Here is a 20796-nt window from a genome sequence, read left to right as displayed (position 1 = left end):
TCTCTGGGTAGGGAGCGACCGTCTGCTTCGACTTCGTTCTCCAGTTCCCTACTGACTTCTTCCTGAAGAGCCTTCATGTTCGCAAGCATCATTTTCATTTGCACATTGTTGTGCCGTACCTGATGAACATTTGCAAGGACGATCAAGGACCGAACCAATCTCCGCCAGCTTCTCAGCGCACGAGAGGTGCCGATTTGCCTTTGTCTTCTTTGGCGCCGTTTTCCGGTGCGAGCCGGTATGGCTACCCGGTTCTCTTGGCCGCTTGGGCGTATCCTGCCCCTCCTGCGGCTCAGCATGTCTGTCGTCACTTTGCTGCTGTGAAGCGATCGCAAGATTTTTCTTCTACTTAGGAAAGCTCCAGCAAAGTCTATCACTTTCTCCTTTCTGCTTGCTGAATTTACTGCCGTAGCGGCCACCTCCTCGTTAGGTTTGTTAAGAATGGGATTTTGGGCCTCCAGAGTCCGTGCCCCTGCCGTGAAGTTAAGTATGACCTCGAGTTTTTCGCTTCGATTTATGTATACAAAAATACAAGGTCGCTAAAACCAACAACAATATCAAAAATGGAACTACTCGCCTAACACTTGCCGCATGTTGCAAATGCATATAAATGGCGGACAATTTCCGAGTTTGCATTCGAGCCTATATATCGGATATAAGCAGATCGCTTTCAAATAGGCAATGCATTTAACTTTCACACTCTATAGAGGCTTAAACGACGAAAGCTGCATGTAAGCTCAAGATCTAAAAGTGTATGGCAACGCGAAAATTTGCAAAGCCTGAGAGAGGTTTTCGCCGTTCGGCCGCTGTAGTCAGAGCTAGCGGATGAGACTGCGGTGACCTGTAGACGAAACTAGCACTAGTCCTATTTGAGTCTAAGGAGTGCTCTTGTGATGAAAGTTTTCAAAAAAGTTGTGTTATAACGATTTATAACCAACTATAACCTCGAGTTTTTCACTTCGATTTATGTTTAAATTTTATTTATAATTATTTTTCTAAGTGTATTCATAGTTATGTGAGCGGCGACAGTATAATAAAGTATAAAATAATAAGTTTTAAGTTCCTTATATATGTTCTCCACGCCCAAAAGATTTCTTGCCGGTGTGAGGGGGCTCAGTTTATGTAACTGTTAGGACGCATTTTAGAGTTTGGTGATAAGAAAGAGGGATTTAATCGCAATGAATTGAGTTTGTTTTTCTTTAAAATTAGTTTTGCATTTTATTTCTTCTTTACTTCACTTTTTCTGTATGCCATTTTGCGTTAACTTTTGTAAGATATATTTTATTTTTGATTTCACTTTTACATGTTTTATTTATTTAGCTCATTAGGCCACAGTGGAACCTCAATAAAAACTACCAAAAAAAATATTACCACAAAAATATATTTAAAAAAAACATATATATATAAGTTAACACCGGCTAGCGCCCCCTTCCCTTCACCCCCTCTCGACATCCACGATACCCGACGACGACCCTTCTCATTCAACCCCTCGGCCACCCACATCGTACACATTCAAGTCGAGTGGCCACACAGCGACAACATTACGCTCAAGTGGTCACATGAAGACGACACCAACTCAAGTGGCTGCAATGACCCGGCCGCTGGGCCACAAGAGCTACAGCGGCAGCACCAGCAATAGCGACAGCAGCAGCACCAGCAATAGCGACGGCGGCAGCAGCAGCTAAACAGCGGCAGAGATGCAACAGCAGCGATGCAGCGGCAGCGACGCGACGATGGAGACAGAACGACAGCGGCAGCGCGAGAACGACAGCGGCAGCGCCAGAACGTCAGCGGCAGAAGAGCAACGGCAGCAACAAGCAAGCGAAAGACTGTTGACCGCCCGCTAGCTGCCTCAGCTCAACAGCCGCCGCCCCTACCACTGCGCTAGATAAAATGCAGCGCTCACATCCGGACCAACCAAAACCGCTGCCGTCGGCTACGGTACTTCCGCGTCTGCCAACGGCATGCTGACGCCGGAGGACCGGAGTTGGTTAAGAGGCCAACCCACTAGTATTTAAGAGCTCACTTCTGTAACCACCGCAGTACAGTGTGGACCTAATATTAGACTATCACAATAAAATTATAACGTAATCCGAAGATAAAGTTGTTGCCTTTTTTGAGAACTACAAACACAAGTGAGCAAGATGCTGCTGATGAACACCACCATAAGGTAATATAGGGGAGCTTCGCACCCCCCCGGCCATGACAGGCCTTAACTGGCGCCCGAGCAGATTCCACTTTCTCGCGAAAGTGGGACCCAAATTTTTGCGGGTACCCCCCGACAAAAAACAGAGAGAATAAAAATGTGTTAAGAAAAAAAGGAAAAGAGAAGAAGGGTACCCCCCAGCAAGAAAACATAAAAAATTAAAAAGCTACGGGTACCCTGTGAATAATTATTAAATATAAAAAAAAAAAAAAAAAAAAAAAACCCAAAAATGGGAAAAAATTAAAATGAAATGAAAAACCCAAAAATGGGAAAAAATTAAAATGAAACGAAAAACCCAAAAAAGGGTACAAAGTATTTAACACGGCGTTGTGTGTGTGAAAGTGCGCAAAAATGTGTGTAATACAACTACCCGCCGCGGTGAGGATGCTGCCTTTCGCAGCTGGCATTCCCCACGGGCGCAAAAAAAGTTGTAATAAAATAATAAAACAGTGAACCTGCCGCGGCGATATGTCCACGCACCTCTCAGTGTGGCGTATTCGCGGGCACAAAAAATTCTGTATAAAATAAAAGAAACAATAACCCGCTGCGGCGTTAAGTCCACTTAAGTGGGTAGCTTAATCGCGAGCGCAAAAATTGCACTATAAAAAAGAGAGAGAAAAAGACTTTGGCAACAAAAAATAATTATTTTAGTTTGAGAAGGGAGATAGCACTGGAAAATAATTGGGAATACTTTTTTTTCCAATTCTTTTTTAGTGTTGTTCCGGGTTTCAAACTAGGAAAAAAGCCGAATGTGATAATAAAATTAAAATAATAATAAAACAAAAAGTGGTGTGTGGCAATCTGCTGGAAAGGCTCACGAATGCGGAATGCATTCAAAAAGGGCTGCCCAGTGGATTGTGTGGCAACCGTACCTTAGTAGGCAAAACGCCAGAACGGACAAATACGGACCATCGCGCCCAGTACCCAATAACCGCACTAAGAAAAAACTCACACAAAGTATTAACGCACAACGCCCCAAGAAGAAAAATCTTACAAAACCATACGAATTTTTCAAAAAACAAAATACTAATAAAAAATTTAATTTCAGAACTCTGTAAGAACACCACAAGACTACAAGAAAACGGCAAAAAAAACACACACAAGTTGGGAAAAAACCACAGAATCTTTGCGAAGCAAGAAAGAAACCAACGGGTGAGTGAAACGTTTAAATAAATTTCCCCTGAATAAATAAAAAAACATAAAAAAATAGTAAGGAGACAAACTGTTACCCGTTAGGCCCATCTGCATTTTTCACTCTAATCTTTTTTTAAAATAAAAAAAAATAAATAAAATACACGGCCTGACCAAAAGGAAATTCTTTTTTAAAACTTAGCAAAAAATCAGGAAATAAAAAATGGAGGAAATGAAGGAAGTATTAAAACGCCTTGATGCCTCCATGACAATCTTGACTGCCCAAATGGCAGAGATGAAGGACGAGGCTAAGAAAGTAGGGAATAGAATAGGTACTCTCGAGTCCGATTTCGGGAAACGTAACCCGGTGGCGGAAATACCGCTACCACTAACACACCCACGCACTGAATACGAGCTTAAGGAATCATCAGTCATACCAGATTGTGTAAAAGAATTAGTAACATTTGAGGGAGACCCCGAAAAATACGTCTCTTGGCTGAATAGGGCCCAGTCTATTGTGGATGACTACGAAATCATTAGGGAAAGGCCTTTGTATAGGTCTGTTCTCATTCAGATCAGGCAAAAAATCAGGGGTAACGCCGACTCAGCGCTCAACGCGTACAGCGTACGAGATGACGACTGGCCGGAAATCAAACGCATTTTAGCTCTACGGTACGCGGATAAACGTGATTTCGGTACGTTAGAATACGAATTAACGCAAATGACCCAGGGCAACCAAAAGTTAGAGGATTTTTACTTACGAGTAAACAATCACGTTTCGCTCATTATGAATCGCATAAAGGGTATGAATTATTCCGTAGAAACCACGAATGCCCTCCTTGCAAGGTCAGAGAGACAAGGCATTGAACGCATTTATAAGAGGGTTGAGAGGCGACGCTTCTAGGTTGCTAGTTGTACGCAAACCCGGGGACGTTCATGAAGCATACTCCATTAGCTTAGAGCTGGAAAAAATGCAATCAAAGAACCTCCCAGCAAGCGTCCCAACATTCAGGCAAATTCCCAACACTAATTTCCAAAGTTATCAGAATTACCGACCACCAAATTCACAAAGAGTTCCCCCAACCCATCAATTCAGCCATAGGGTGCAAACTGGCTCCGCGTACAATTACGCCCAAAATGGAAACAGCCGCGGATCACCCAGGTTTCAGGGGGCCAGATCGGCAATTAAGCACGAGCCTAATCAATCAGGCCAAACCTATAGGGGCAGCTTCAACTCGCGCCAGGGAGAGGCAGTTGACATCAAACGAAGCCCAAGTGCCAACTCCAATTTAAACCCATTCCGTAAGGCCCAAAAGCTTTACCACATTACGTCTGCACCACCAACGTACCTCGCCCCGACCGAATATCATCAGGAATCACAAGATGACCCCTATTACAATCGTAATGACAACCAAGATAACACAGGCAAATTTGAGGACTCATCTCAGGGAATAGAAGTAGATTCTCATATGGAAGAATTAGGACCCATCAACAAAAAGGGTCAAAATTTTATGACCGATGCCTCTCAAGCGTACCATACATAGAATACGAGACCAGGGATGGGGCGAAATTGCAATTCCTGATAGACACCGGCGCTAACAATAATTTTATTAGCCCCAAAAACTCCGCCGGTTCAAAAACACTTTTAACGCCTTTTTCTGTACAATCCGCTGGGGGATATAACATAAAAATCACACACTGTATCACAGGACAATTTTTTAAGCCAATGGGGAACAACACTGTTCTCACCTTTTTTGTACTCCCGGGTCTGAAATCTTTCGACGGCATTATAGGGGACGACACATTGAAAGCCCTAAAAGCCCTGATCGACAGGAAAAAATGACCTGTTGACAATAACACCCAATATTAAGATACCCCTACTGGCAAAAAATTCAAAAATTTACACCCTTTATTAGACGCAACGCACCCTGAGCTTGCTAGGGAGGCGTTAAATGCTCTCATTCGCGAATATTCTAGGATATTCGAGCCACTCTCGCCCGGAGAGGCCGTGGACACGAGCATCAGGGCTGAGATTCGCACTAGCACCTCAGACCCTATATACACAAAAAGCTATCCCTACCCTACAAACATGAGAGGGGAAGTGGATAGACAAATTGAAGAACTCTTGCGGGATGGGATCATTAAACCATCAAAGAGCCCATATAACTCCCCGGTTTGGGTAGTACCGAAAAAACCTAAGCCGAACGGAGAAAAACAATACCGCATGGTCATCGACTTCAAGCGCTTGAATGCCATCACAATTGCAGATTCTTATCCAATACCAGATATTAATTCCATATTAGCAAGCCTGGGTAAAGCAAAATATTTTACCACCCTCGACTTGACATCGGGATTCCACCAAATCCACATGCTGGAATCTGATACCCGAAAACTGCATTTTCAACTTTAAACGGCAAGTACGAGTTTCTTCGTCTTCCTTTTGGACTAAAAAACGCCCCCGCGGTATTTCAGAGGATGATCGACGACGTACTAAGGGAGCATATTGGCAAGATATGCTACGTGTATATCGATGACATAATAGTATTCAGTGAAGACTATGATAGCCACTGGAAAAACCTTCGAGCTGTCTTCGACAATCTGAAGAAGGCTAGACTCCAGGTCAACTTGGAAAAATTTTCCATAAGTCTCACTTGAGAAGTTAATTTATGGGCAATAAATACAATCATTTTTCACGCTCACAAATAGCACCCCCGCCGTTAGCAGTAGGCTGGTAACAGGATATCCCTGAAATTTTACAACTTTTAAATGTCACTTCAATAATAAAAGGGAAAAGTGTATTTAACGTTTCACAAGCTCAAAAATAATTACAAAATAACCACACCAAAATACCATCAAATGCTAACACAAAAAAAAAAAACAAAATTAATCTAAACATATAAAATAAAGGAAACCAAACTAGAACACAAAAAATTAAGACATATAAAAATAAGAGAAACACAATAAAAACACAAAACCAATCTAGACCCATAAGAAAAACACAGGAAAATTTTTTTACAACACTAACAGACTTAACACAAAATTCACAACAAAAAATTAAACACAAAAAAATTAACAAACCTAAAAACAAAAAAACCTAACAGAGAAACACACTGAACTAAAACAATATCAATACTGAGCATATAAACTAAAATAAACTAAATAAAAAAAAATAAGAGAACCTAAATTAAAGTAATGAAATTAAACAATTTCGAATATAAAACTTTCAAAATAATATAAACTTAGCTTAATACCAAAAAATTAAGACCAAAAATTAAGAAACAATACAAACAACAACTACACGAAATATCTAGACTAAGAACTATTAATCACCTAACTATAAGAATTTATTACCCTTTTTTTTCGGCACTACAAGCGTGTCCACGCTCTACGTAGCGACCGCACTTCATATTTTCAAATATGACGCACCAGTTGTCCCCTTACAACAGGGTACCGTCTGGCGAACCAACGGTGTTTTTAAGCTGGCCCATATTATCGATCTAGGCCGCATTAAACAAGTCATCGACCAAACAACCAACGAAGCTACGATAATCACCGACCAACGGATCAATGCTTTGGTCTTCCACTACCTGCAACACGCATCAGAGGGCATCTCACGCATGGATGGCACACCAGCACGGAGGCCACGATCAATCGACTGGCTAGGATCAGCCTGGAAATGGGTAGCAGGGTCACCTGATAGGTCTGACTGGAACGCGATCTTAAAAACAGAAGACGACATAACCAGGAACAATAACCAGCAGATCCGGATAAATACCAAACTCTTTGACTCAACACACGAATCACTCCAGAGATTAAACGACGTCATCGGAAGAGTCAACGCAATAGACGGCGATTTCCATGTCACAACCGCCGTACTCCACAAGGCAATAATAATAGCGGACCAAGTCAGTGAAATACTAAGAGCCTGCCAACTGGCAAAGACTGACGTGGTCAACACGAATCTATTGGACCACGAGGAAGTAGACGAAATTTTGACAGAGGTAGAAAGCCTTCCTTATCAGAACGTGGTCGAAGCCGTTGAATTCTCCCGGCCAACAATCCTCACGAATGGAACTACATTACTGTATATCGTGACAATGCCCAAGGTGATGGACCAAAAATACCGACTGATGCTAATTTACCCAACGGTATCCGACGGCAAACAGGTTGTGCTGAAGTACAACAAACTGGCCATGAATAAGGTGGAAACATACGCCCTTCTTGGGAATTGCGTATCCATCGGCAATACAACTGTCTGCCGAGAAAAGGACCTATACAAACTGGAGGAGGATAGCTGTATTCCAAGACTTCTTAAAGGAGGTCAAGCTGCATGCGACTATCTTAGGATAAACCAACAAACGGTGGAACTCATCGATGACGGCACAATCTTCCTGACGAACTTCAATGGCACAATATCCACTCCAAAAAAAGAACACCACCTGGAAGGTTCTTACGTCGTACAATTTGACAACGAAACGGTCACAATCGGTGACCGGAATTTCAGCAGTTATTCGTCAACGCACTTGATGGCAATGCCAGCGGTCTTGACCCAAATAACGACAACGGGTTACGAACTATCACTGAAATACGTGCATGACTTCAGCATGGAGAACCTGAAAAAATTATCAACTATGTCTAATAAAATTTTAATATCCTTCTCCGCAGAAATAATTATAACAGTATCCATCATAATAGCAATCTACCTTGTTTGGAGGAAGATAACATCAACCAAAGGGATCCCAAGGCTGCGAGACCCACCTGCGAACCTCGAACCGACAAAGGCTTAAGAATCTGTGGGACACAGATCTTGTGGTGGGGAGGAGTTAACACCGGCTAGCGCCCCCTTCCCTTCACCCCCTCTCGACATCCACGATACCCGACGACGACCCTTCTCATTCAACCCCTCGGCCACCCACATCGTACACATTCAAGTCGAGTGGCCACACAGCGACAACATTACGCTCAAGTGGTCACATGAAGACGACACCAACTCAAGTGGCTGCAATGACCCGGCCGCTGGGCCACAAGAGCTACAGCGGCAGCACCAGCAATAGCGACAGCAGCAGCACCAGCAATAGCGACGGCGGCAGCAGCAGCTAAACAGCGGCAGAGATGCAACAGCAGCGATGCAGCGGCAGCGACGCGACGATGGAGACAGAACGACAGCGGCAGCGCGAGAACGACAGCGGCAGCGCCAGAACGTCAGCGGCAGAAGAGCAACGGCAGCAACAAGCAAGCGAAAGACTGTTGACCGCCCGCTAGCTGCCTCAGCTCAACAGCCGCCGCCCCTACCACTGCGCTAGATAAAATGCAGCGCTCACATCCGGACCAACCAAAACCGCTGCCGTCGGCTACGGTACTTCCGCGTCTGCCAACGGCATGCTGACGCCGGAGGACCGGAGTTGGTTAAGAGGCCAACCCACTAGTATTTAAGAGCTCACTTCTGTAACCACCGCAGTACAGTGTGGACCTAATATTAGACTATCACAATAAAATTATAACGTAATCCGAAGATAAAGTTGTTGCCTTTTTTGAGAACTACAAACACAAGTGAGCAAGATGCTGCTGATGAACACCACCATAAGGTAATATAGGGGAGCTTCGCACCCCCCCGGCCATGACAGGCCTTAACTTATATGTATAAGTTTCAATGCTATTTAGGCGCAGCACTGCCTGTTGATAATTTCTTTATAAGGTTTTTTTATTTTTTCTTTTCCGCTGCCGATATGCAGCGTAAGTACAAATGTCTTTTTCACGTCCAACTTGTAGCGCTTGTCTGTAGTGGCACCTAAATCCGAGCGGTTGCCACTCCGATTCTGACGAGAATACATCTTGACGAGATCTACTTGGAATACCGTGAAGCTAATTGAAAGCGGTTCCGGGCCGGTTCGCACAGCAATTGTTGCCGGGTGGTGGGAGCGCTGGGCCAAGGTGAAGGTATTGAAAGCTTTTCTTCCTATAGACGGGCTAATAATAAAGGCAGCTATCCATCTGCTGAGCAACCAATATGAGGCCATAGATCGCTTTGATCTTGGTGTGGAATTGGGTGCCTAAACATGTGGTAGGGCGTATGTAGGTACACATAAAAATTTTCAGTGAATGCATCGGGTACTATATTTTGGCTGCCCTTTCGGTTTTGTATGTTGAATTAAAAACCTTATAGCTTTAGGGACCAGCAAGCCAGACGAGAACTAAGATCAGCTTGAGTTTTGTCCTTCTATGTATGCCCCAAATTTCTTTTCTACTATAACAGCTGCGAAGCATTCTTTTTCGGTGATTGTATATTTTTTCTGACACTGGTTAAGTTTTCTCGACATAAAAGCGATGTCAAACTCATCATCATCATCTATTAATCTGCATTAACACCGCTCCAACGCCTACATGACTGGCGTCGCAGTGCAATAAGAATGGCAAAGCTAAATCGGGATATGTTGCTGAGCTGCTTCGGTCTATTTAAACTTCCCTTTAGACTAAAGGGTATCTTATATAGGAGAAATATATCAGAATAATTCCTAATAAACGTGTGATACCACTCCGTCCTTCCTGTTTCACTGGTCGGAAAATCTCTTATCGCCAATATTTTGTCAGGATCAGTGCTAATTGTACCATTTATAATAACATGCCCCAGATATTTAACTTATCGACGGCAAAACTTGTTTTTTTAGTGATTTAGTTGATAGTGAGATTTGCTCGAGTTAATTGGGAAGCGGCTATTATAAAACTTCAAGATGGCGTTCAAATGAGACGGATATAATCAATAAACTATTCAGATATATAAATACCTCATTACGCAATTGTGCTGGCACTATCTTGTTAATCAAACGCGACATGGTACAGGGGGCATTGCTTAATCCAAATGGCTTAACCACACCGTAAAGGCAGTTTTATCGCGAGATCTTTTATTAGGTGGTATCTGCTAAAGGCGTCTTTCAGATCAAGACTTGTAATGTATTCAGCTTTGGTAATCTTCTCAGAATACCATCGATAAATGGCATAGGATAGGCATCTTTCAAAGAAACCTCGTTAACTTTCCTACTATAAATACATAACCTAACCTTTCCAGGTTTTTTCACTAAAACGACAGGAGACGACCATGAGCTGTTTGACTCTTGAATCACTCCCAGTGCAATCATCCGATCAACTCATCATACATCTTCTGCTTCTCCACCGCAGGCGACACGGCATAGTGACGCTGTTTGATACCCTTAGTATCGGCTACATCAGTAACATGGAAAATTAATGAAGTCCTACCTAGTCGTTGCTTAGAAAATTTAGGGAATAAATTGACTGCTTTCATAAAAGATAAGGTGTAGAGGTAGCAAATCAAAAACTGTCCAAAAGTCTAGCCCGAGGGAGAGGTCTCCAGAAAGAAATTGTTTTAGTTTCGTTTCTATAGGTTACTCCACCAATGATATTTTGGATTTTACCGTCCGCAGTTCTTACTTGTTTACATGCTTGTAATTTGGACCACCAAAAAGAAGTTCAGATGCAAAACTACCTCCTATGCACCTGACGGAAGCCCCAGAATCCATTAACCCATTAACTCTTTTATTAAAGAGGACTACTTGGCCATAAGGGCGCACTTCGTGCTTTATGCCTACTATGAGGCAAGGAGTAACTTTTTTTCCGACTAGCATTGTTTTTAAAAGCAGTTTGAAGACATTTTGAACGGTTTTATGTACTACTGGTGACGCAGATGGGTGATTAGAAGATAAGTCTGGGAAAATGTGTTCGGCTGGTTGATTTATACGATTTGAGTGATCGACGAATCGGTATTGATTGCTTTGCAGACAATCTGTTTGCGTGCACTTTCTTCTTTGATCTTCCAGTTAGCCATTTTCTGACTTACACGATCCGAACGAATATCTAAAGCTGCTGTACTAAGATTGTGATTATGTCCATTGTTAGGAGTCTGCCCGTTACCACACAAACTAAGAAATTGCTGCAGGGTTTGTTGCTCTATCACAGCTACAGGTGGTATTCTGCCTGCATTTGTACTCAAATCGGAATTTATTCGAAGGCCATCAAAAATAGCTTGAATTAGTGAGAACTAGTTGGGTTTGATTGGCCATGCTTCCTGCATGAATACGTGATTGTTCTAACATAGCTACTCTTAGCGTTTCGGCTATCGACGGCTGAATAGATTCTGCCATTGTGACATCTTTTTTGGCTGAGAGTTTCCAGAGGCTTGGGATAAATATTGTTCATCAGAGTTAAGCAAATTATTTTATTTATTTGTTCTTTTTAATACATTTTTAAATATTATTTATAATTATTTTTCTAAGTGTAGTCATACTTATGTGAGCGGTGTTAAAAGCACTGAACAATGACTGTCATACTGTGTGGGAGCTTGCAGAGGGTATTATAATTTCAGTCAGAAGTTTGCAACGCAGTGAAGGAGACATCTCCGACCCTATAAAGTATACATATTCTTGATCAGCATCTAGCCATGTCCGTTTGTCCGTCCGTTTCTACGCAAACTTGTCCCTCAGTTTTAAGGCTATCTGCATGAAACTTTCCCAAAAGTTGTCTTTCTATTGCAGGTAGTATATAAGTCGGATCGAGCCGGATCGAACGACTATAGGATATAGCTCACATAGGAACAATCGGAAAAATAAATTTAAAAAATTATAACTTTGGTGTTTTTTATTTTTTTTTGTTAGTTCTTCGAGATATAATAATGGTAAAATATTTCAGAATTACAGTTTAAAATCCATAGGAACAATCGGAAAAATAAATAACAAAAATTATACCTTTGGTGTTTTTTAATTTTATTTTTTAGTTCTTTGAGATATAGTAATTGTTAAATATCTAATAATTACGTTTTAAATTTCATCAAAATCGGACGACTATAACTTAAAGCTCCCTTAGAACAATAAAAAAAATTAAAAATTTTTTTTTTTAATTTAACTTTTTAGTTTTGTAATTTTTTTACAAGTTCTTTATGATTAAATAATAATTTGACAGTTCAGAATTACGCTTTTAATTTTATTAAAATCGGAAAACGATATTGTTTCGAGCAGACTGCCAGCACCTTATCAAATGCTCATAGGTGTGCGCTGCAAACGCAGGGCTGTTATGCAGCTTTGTTCTTCGTTTTTCTTATATCGCTACATTTGTCGCGTTATCTATTCAGCTGAGCTACAGCAAAAACCTGAACACAAATTTGAAGTCAAGCTTTCGGCAAGTCAGTTATACAAAATCGCTGCAACTCCGAGCACAGCTAATAAAATCAAAAAATAATTTCAATTGAACCTATCGTGCGTTTAATTTATATTTCTAAACTAAAGGGTGGCATTTTGGTTGTTTTCCCCATAAACATTTTGGTGACCCCGACGTGATATTCGTTAAATTGGAGTCTGCATGTCGATTTTTAACATTTTTAATATCGTTTAAGCAATAACTTATTTTCGCTGTCGTTTGCTGCATCTCAGTCACAAACACACGAACACTTTATGTGCGCGCTTCCGGCCGACCGTTTGTTTTTTTTGAGCATTTTCGCGCTGTGAAAGAAGCAAATCTGTGTTGTGCTGCAAACATTAAACATAAAGGAAACGCAATTAATTGTTGTTAAGCGCGTATATTGCATACATATATGTGTAAATAGCCGTGTATGTGTATGGTCACATACATTACCTTGCCAAGTCAATGCGCTGTTGCTAGGCAAAAATTTCGGTAAAAAAAACAAAAACAAAGTCAAAGTTTCCGTTACGTTGTTGGCGACGCTCGGTGCATTAACATTTGCGCGGCAATAGGCATAGGGTGTTTCCTGCCCTCTGAATCCGGTCAGACAATTAAAAAAAAAATATAAAAAAAATGGTTAACCCAGGAGACGCGATTCAGCCTCAAAATGATGCTCCCAGTGACATCGAGTTTTACCGAGCCAAAGTGCGTTCGTTTTGCGGCAGTTAAACGCAATGAAAGATTACTTAACTGCTGGAGCTAATGAGCAGTTTGATGAATCTGATGTCCTCAGGCGGCTGGAATGGGAATTCGATTCTGCACAGACTTCGCTGGAAAAACTGGACTTTTCGGAGATTAGTAAAGATACGCGGTTTGAATTTTCCGCAATCTTAATGGATTTAAAGGCAAAAGTAAATCGGGCCCTTGCAACTCTGCGCAAACTGCATTTTCAGGGTTCCATAGCTGCCAATTCTACATCCTTTGATATTATAAACAATGCGGATCTTTCTTTCAAATTTAGGAAACCTCGATTGCCAAATCTAGAGATTGCTCGTTTTCAAGGATCGTACCCAGAATGGCCGGACTTTATTGTAACTTTTACCACGGTCATTGGAAATGATGACGAGCTAAGTGATATTGAAAAATTACAATATTTGAGGTCCTCTTTAGGCGGCGTGGCTTTGGAAACCATACGATCGCTCGAGCCCTCAAATGAAAATTATAAAAAGGCTTTAAATTTACTTATTAATCGATTTGATAATAAAGTTTTACACTTTCAGGCACACGTTCAGGCAATATTTGGTTTAAAAGGTGTCGAGAAGGGATCAGCTAAGGGTCTTTGGGAGCTCAGCGATTGGATGAATTCGCATCTTCGAGCAATCCGTACCCTGGCCACTACACAACAAATTATGGATGGATTTCTCATTCATATCGTGACACACAAGCTGGATCTAAGGACCCGTGAAAAATGGGAAGATGATTTGTCAATCTCGGAGCTATCTACCTGGGATGCTATGGAGTCGTTTTTGGAGAAGAGGTGCCGGATGATGGAAAACTTGGACCAAGCTGTGGTAATTAAAAACCACACCATCAGGTGGGAAAAAGCATGCATAGATATAACCCAAGTGTACTGATTACGTCTGCTACTAACTCATACCATCCAATTTCCCTATTTTGCGATGCAAGAGATCATTATTTGCCAAAATGCTCCCGATTTTTAAGCTTGAGTCCCAATCTTCGATATAGGGAAGCAAAGAAAATGCACCTTTGCCTCAACTGTTTACGCAAAGGTCATAGCTTGCAGCAATGTAAGTCAACTCATTGTAAACATTGTCGCATGAAGCACCATTCATTACTGCACATTATCCCAGAGTCATCCATACCATCGACCCCAGTTTCAGACTCCATCATCCGACCCATCTACAAGCTCTCAGCCATTACCATCTCCATTATCACAACCTTATCACCATTTAACGCACTCTCCACCACAAACCTTAAATACAATGCCAATGAATTACGTGCTGCTTCCAACTGCTATAATCTACGTAAAAAATAGAGTTGGTGCATTTATGCCTTGCCGAGCAATATTAGATTCAGCTTCTCGGTTAAACTTTATTACTACGCGCCTAGCTAGCCAACTTAATTTGAAACTTAGACAATCGCACACACTAATTTCTGGAATAGGGGAATCTTTCATGAACTCTGATAAGGCAGTCGATATTCTGGAGCAATCACGGGATGCAAGCTATCGTGCGTCATTCGCAGCTGTTGTAAACCATAGTATCACTGATTACCAGCCAAATTTCAATATAATTACTACAGGATGGAGGATGCCACAAAACATTTCGCTAGCTGACCCTCATTTCAACCAGTCACAACGAATTGATCTTTTAATTGGCGCTGGTCTGTTCTTCGAAATAATCGCTAAAGGGAAAATTAATTTGGATAGCACCTTGCCCACGCTTCATAACACCAAGCTTGGTTGGATAGTTTCTGGAGGGATGCCAAGTATGCTAAATCGCACATCTGTCTTGGCTGCCATAGTCAGGGATCCTGCTGATCATTCAGATGATGACACACTTGCTGCCGTAGTAAAGCGGTTTTGGGAGATTGAAGACATAAGTTCAGAAAAACCATCGATGCTGGCCGAGGACTTACGATGCGAGCAGCATTTCAAAAAAAATTGCATTAGGCTGGAGAATGGTCAATATTCGGTTCGCCTTTTATCCACTTTAGGATTCCAATCTTTAGGTGACACCTACTGTCTGGCCCGTCGTCGTTTTAAAAGTTTGGAATCAAAACTAAATAAAAACCCCAATTTGAAAGCGCAGTATTCGGCATTTTTACAGGAATACCTCAACTTAGGCCACATGTCTCTCGCATTAAGGGTTTTAGCGGTGCCACAATTTTTCTTGCCTCACCATTCTGTTCAAAAGCTTGAAAGCACTACCACTAAACTTCGTGTCGTCTTTGATGGTTCTGCAAAAACTACATCTGGGATAGCTCTAAACGACTTGCTTCTAGCAGGACCAACAATTCAGCAAAAATATTTAATATTTTGCTTCGGTTTAGGTTTTTTAAAGTAGCTCTTTGTGGAGACATCTGCAAGATGTACCGCCGTTCGTGTTCCGTACCCTGATGACTTTTTGCAATGTATCATTTGGCGAGAGAACTCCACAGATAAATTGAGTGTTTATAAACTAAACACAGTAATTTATGGAACCAAGTCGGCTGCCTTCTTGGCTATAAGAGCCGTACATCAGCTCTCTTATGATGAAGAGGAACCATTTCCAGTTGGAGCAAAAATCGTTCGTAGAGATTTCTATGTGGACGATCTAATCTACTGGCGCGCGGCCACTTTCCGATCCGAAAAGGGTGTTCGAATGAAGCAAGCGCTCTAGAAGGATCGCGATAAAGAGCAATTGATTAAATTCCCCGACGGATCAGCTATCGCCAAAGCTTTGGGGTTGGTCTGGGATCCATCTTCGGATAATCTTCACTTTAACTTTGCACAAATTTTATCAAGTCAACGAGCAACAAAACGGATTGTTTTGTCAACAATTGCGAAATTTTATGATCCGCTTGGTTTAATAGCACCCATTGTGACAAAATCCAAAATTTTTTTGCAAAAGCTATGGAGCACTAGCATGGATTGGGACGACACACTGCCAGAGCCCCTTATTTCGTCTTGGGGGGAGTTGACTTTTCAGTTGTCGATCGTCCAGAACCTAAAATTTCCACGATTCGTAATGCAATCACAGGCTTCCGTCGAGATGCACGGATTCTGTGATGCTAGCACAGCAGCTTACGGCGCGTGCTTATATTTGCGGTCGGAGGCCAATGGCAACGCTGAAGCACATTTACTCTGCGCCAAGTCTAGAGTAGCTCCCTTAAAAGCTTTAACAATACCAAGATTAGAACTTTCAGCAGCGTGTTTATTGGCTGAGCTTATCGTAAACGTTAAGGAAACCAAAGGTTTTGATTGCAGCTTTCACTGCTGGTCGGACTCGTCTATTGTGTTGGCTTGGATTCGGCAGCCTCCGAGGGAATTCAACGTATTTGTGTCTAATAGAATCGCGAAAATCCAGGAAATGACGAAAGGAATGGCTTGGCATCATGTTCCAACAGACTTGAATCCGGCGGATGTGGTATCGAGCGGATTGTACCTCTGAGGCCAATACTTAGCTCTGAGGGATTACTTCGTGTTGGTGGAAGGCTTCAAAATGCGAGCTTGGACTTCGAGACTAAGCATCCGATATTGTTACCCAAGGATCATCCGGTCACCAGAGCGATTATCGTCTATTATCATGAGAAATACTTCCACGCAGGGCCACAGGCGTTGCTCGCTGCTTAACGCAAAGGTATTGGCCACTTGGAGGCCGAAAGTTTGTGGCTAGCGTCATCAACAAATGCGTCAGATGCTTTCGGATGAAGCCTGTGGCTTGGGAACACGTGATGGGTAGCCTGCCAGCAGATCGAGTTCAGCGTAACCCAGCTTTTCACACCACAGGAGTGAACTATTGTGGCCCGTTCTATCACAAGTCAGAGGCCCGGAACAAAGCACTCCACAAGTGCTACATTGCCGTCTTTGTCTGCTTTTCGACGAAGGCTGCGCACTTGGAAGTCGTCCAGGATCTCACAACGGATTCTTTCATTGCAGCCTTGAGAAGATTCATTAGCCTCAGAGGCAGTCCATAATGCGACAAACTTTGTTGGCGCTAAACGAGAGCTAGCGGAACTGGAGGAGTTATTTTTGAGCGAACCGCACACGGCTTCGATAACTTCTTCCTGCTTAGCGAATGGGATTGATTGGAAGTTCATACTCCCGCGTGCCCCACGTTTCGGTGGTCTATGGGAGGCGGCTGTAAAATCGGCAAAATTTCACTTCTACCGAGTTGTCGGTGCAGCCATCTTAGCCCTTGATGAACTAAGAACTCTTGCATATGAAATTTCTGCCATTCTTAACTCCCGTCCGCTTTGTCCAATTTCAGAAAACGCTGAAAATTTTGAGGTGCTAACGCCAGCGCATTTCCTCAAAGGTTCCAGCTACACAAGGTTTCCTGACGTTACTCATCTTCGCGAAGGCCGGTTAAGCAGTTGGCAAAGAATAACACAAATGCAGCAGCACTTCTGGAAAAGATGGAGCAGAGAGTATTTGTCCCTGTTGCAAGAACGAAGCAAATGGCGGATCAAAACATCCAACATCCAAATTGGTCGTGTTGTATTGCTTCAGGAGGACAACCTTCCACCAATGAAATGGCAGCTTGGGGGCATCCATGAAGTCATACCCGGAAAGGACGGCGTCGTCAGAGTAGCTGTGGTCCGGACAGCTACAGGTCTTACCAAAAGGGCCGTCACCAAACTAGCCGCTCTGCCCATCGAATCCCATTTGGTTGGAACCGTGCCTCTTCCAACGGGGGGAGTATGTTTAGAGCAGACCGCCAGCACCTAGTCAAATGCTAATAGGTGTGCGCTGCAAACGCAGGGCTGTTATGCAGCTTTGTTCTTCGTTTTTCTTATCTCGCTAGATTTGTCTATTCAGCTGAGCTACAGCAAAAACATGTACACAAATTTGAAGTCAAGCTTTCGGCAAGTCAGTTATACAAAATCGCTGCAACTCCGAGCACAGCTAATAAAATCAATAAATAATTTCAATTGAACCTATCGTGCGTTTAATTTATATTTCAAAATTAAAGGGTGGCATTTTGGTTGTTTTCCCCATATCATATAGCTGCCATAGGAACTATCAAATAAGCTTCAAATAGCTTAAATGTAAACATACATGCAAGTCAATCATAATTTTAATGTTTTCAAGAACATTTAGTTTTAGCAATAGGTGCAAGGGTATATGAACTGCGGCTTGCCGAAGTTTGCTTCCTTTCTTGTTTTTGTTTTTTCACTTATTTATCATTTATCATTTATTATAATTTTTTTTTTTTTTATTATTATTATTATTATTAGTATTATTATTATTATTATTATTATTATTATTATTATTATTATTATTATTATTATTATTATTATTATTATTATTATTATTATTATTATTATTATTATTATTATTATTATTATTATTATTATTATTATTATTATTATTATTATTATTATTATTATTATTATTATTATTATTATTATTATTATTATTATTATTATTATTATTATTATTATTATTATCCCAGAGTCATCCATACCATCGACCCCAGTTTCAGACTCCATCATCCGACCCATCTACAAGCTCTCAGCCATTACCATCTCCATTATCACAACCTAATCACCATTTAACGCACTCTCCACCACAAACCTTAAATACAATGCCAATGAATTACGTGCTGCTTCCAACTGCTATAATCTACGTAAAAAATAGAGTTGGTGCATTTATGCCTTGCCGAGCAATATTAGATTCAGCTTCTCGGTTAAACTTTATTACTACGCGCCTAGCTAGCCAACTTAATTTGAAACTTAGACAATCGCACACACTAATTTCTGGAATAGGGGAATCTTTCATGAACTCTGATAAGGCAGTCGATATTCTGGAGCAATCACGGGATGCAAGCTATCGTGCGTCATTCGCAGCTGTTGTAAACCATAGTATCACTGATTACCAGCCAAATTTCAATATAATTACTACAGGATGGAGGATGCCACAAAACATTTCGCTAGCTGACCCTCATTTCAACCAGTCACAACGAATTGATCTTTTAATTGGCGCTGGTCTGTTCTTCGAAATAATCGCTAAAGGGAAAATTAATTTGGATAGCACCTTGCCCACGCTTCATAACACCAAGCTTGGTTGGATAGTTTCTGGAGGGATGCCAAGTATGCTAAATCGCACATCTGTCTTGGCTGCCATAGTCAGGGATCCTGCTGATCATTCAGATGATGACACACTTGCTGCCGTAGTAAAGCGGTTTTGGGAGATTGAAGACATAAGTTCAGAAAAACCATCGATGCTGGCCGAGGACTTACGATGCGAGCAGCATTTCAAAAAAAATTGCATTAGGCTGGAGAATGGTCAATATTCGGTTCGCCTTTTATCCACTTTAGGATTCCAATCTTTAGGTGACACCTACTGTCTGGCCCGTCGTCGTTTTAAAAGTTTGGAATCAAAACTAAATAAAAACCCCAATTTGAAAGCGCAGTATTCGGCATTTTTACAGGAATACCTCAACTTAGGCCACATGTCTCTCGCATTAAGGGTTTTAGCGGTGCCACAATTTTTCTTGCCTCACCATTCTGTTCAAAAGCTTGAAAGCACTACCACTAAACTTCGTGTCGTCTTTGATGGTTCTGCAAAAACTACATCTGGGATAGCTCTAAACGACTTGCTTCTAGCAGGACCAACAATTCAGCAAAAAATATTTAATATTTTGCTTCGGTTTAGGTTTTTTAAAGTAGCTCTTTGTGGAGACATCTGCAAGATGTACCGCCGTTCGTGTTCCGTACCCTGATGACTTTTTGCAATGTATCATTTGGCGAGAGAACTCCACAGATAAATTGAGTGTTTATAAACTAAACACAGTAATTTATGGAACCAAGTCGGCTGCCTTCTTGGCTATAAGAGCCGTACATCAGCTCTCTTATGATGAAGAGGAACCATTTCCAGTTGGAGCAAAAATCGTTCGTAGAGATTTCTATGTGGACGATCTAATCTACTGGCGCGCGGCCACTTTCCGATCCGAAAAGGGTGTTCGAATGAAGCAAGCGCTCTAGAAGGATCGCGATAAAGAGCAATTGATTAAATTCCCCGACGGATCAGCTATCGCCAAAGCTTTGGGGTTGGTCTGGGATCCATCTTCGGATAATCTTCACTTTAACTTTGCACAAATTTTATCAAGTCAACGAGCAACAAAACGGATTGTTTTGTCAACAATTGCGAAATTTTATGATCCGCTTGGTTTAATAGCACCCATTGTGACAAAATCCAAAATTTTTTTGCAAAAGCTATGGAGCACTAGCATGGATTGGGACGACACACTGCCAGAGCCCCTTATTTCGTCTTGGGGGGAGTTGACTTTTCAGTTGTCGATCGTCCAGAACCTAAAATTTCCACGATTCGTAATGCAATCACAGGCTTCCGTCGAGATGCACGGATTCTGTGATGCTAGCACAGCAGCTTACGGCGCGTGCTTATATTTGCGGTCGGAGGCCAATGGCAACGCTGAAGCACATTTACTCTGCGCCAAGTCTAGAGTAGCTCCCTTAAAAGCTTTAACAATACCAAGATTAGAACTTTCAGCAGCGTGTTTATTGGCTGAGCTTATCGTAAACGTTAAGGAAAC

The 20796-nt window shown here is 41.7% G+C and overlaps 1 protein-coding gene and 1 long non-coding RNA gene across 5 annotated transcripts in view; one reads left to right on the top strand and one right to left on the bottom strand.

Moving 5' to 3' along the window:
• Positions 1 to 20796, bottom strand: part of LOC128263953 (meiosis regulator and mRNA stability factor 1-like) — a 518128-nt gene that overhangs the window by 73927 nt on the left and 423405 nt on the right. The window lies entirely within an intron of this gene.
• On the top strand, positions 1403 to 8566 carry LOC128263956 (uncharacterized). Of its 2 annotated transcripts, XR_008268608.1 has the most exons (3): positions 1403 to 2167; positions 3252 to 3355; positions 8000 to 8566. It is a non-coding gene; the product is annotated as an uncharacterized LOC128263956 (long non-coding RNA). The 2 variants fall into 2 exon arrangements; XR_008268607.1 differs by lacking the exon at positions 1403 to 2167 and having other exon boundaries at positions 2349 to 3355.

This window comes from Drosophila gunungcola, unplaced genomic scaffold (assembly GCF_025200985.1).
Source record: "Drosophila gunungcola strain Sukarami unplaced genomic scaffold, Dgunungcola_SK_2 000033F, whole genome shotgun sequence".
Taxonomy (NCBI): Eukaryota; Metazoa; Arthropoda; class Insecta; order Diptera; family Drosophilidae; genus Drosophila; species Drosophila gunungcola.
This window is presented reverse-complemented; position numbering and strand designations above follow the sequence as displayed.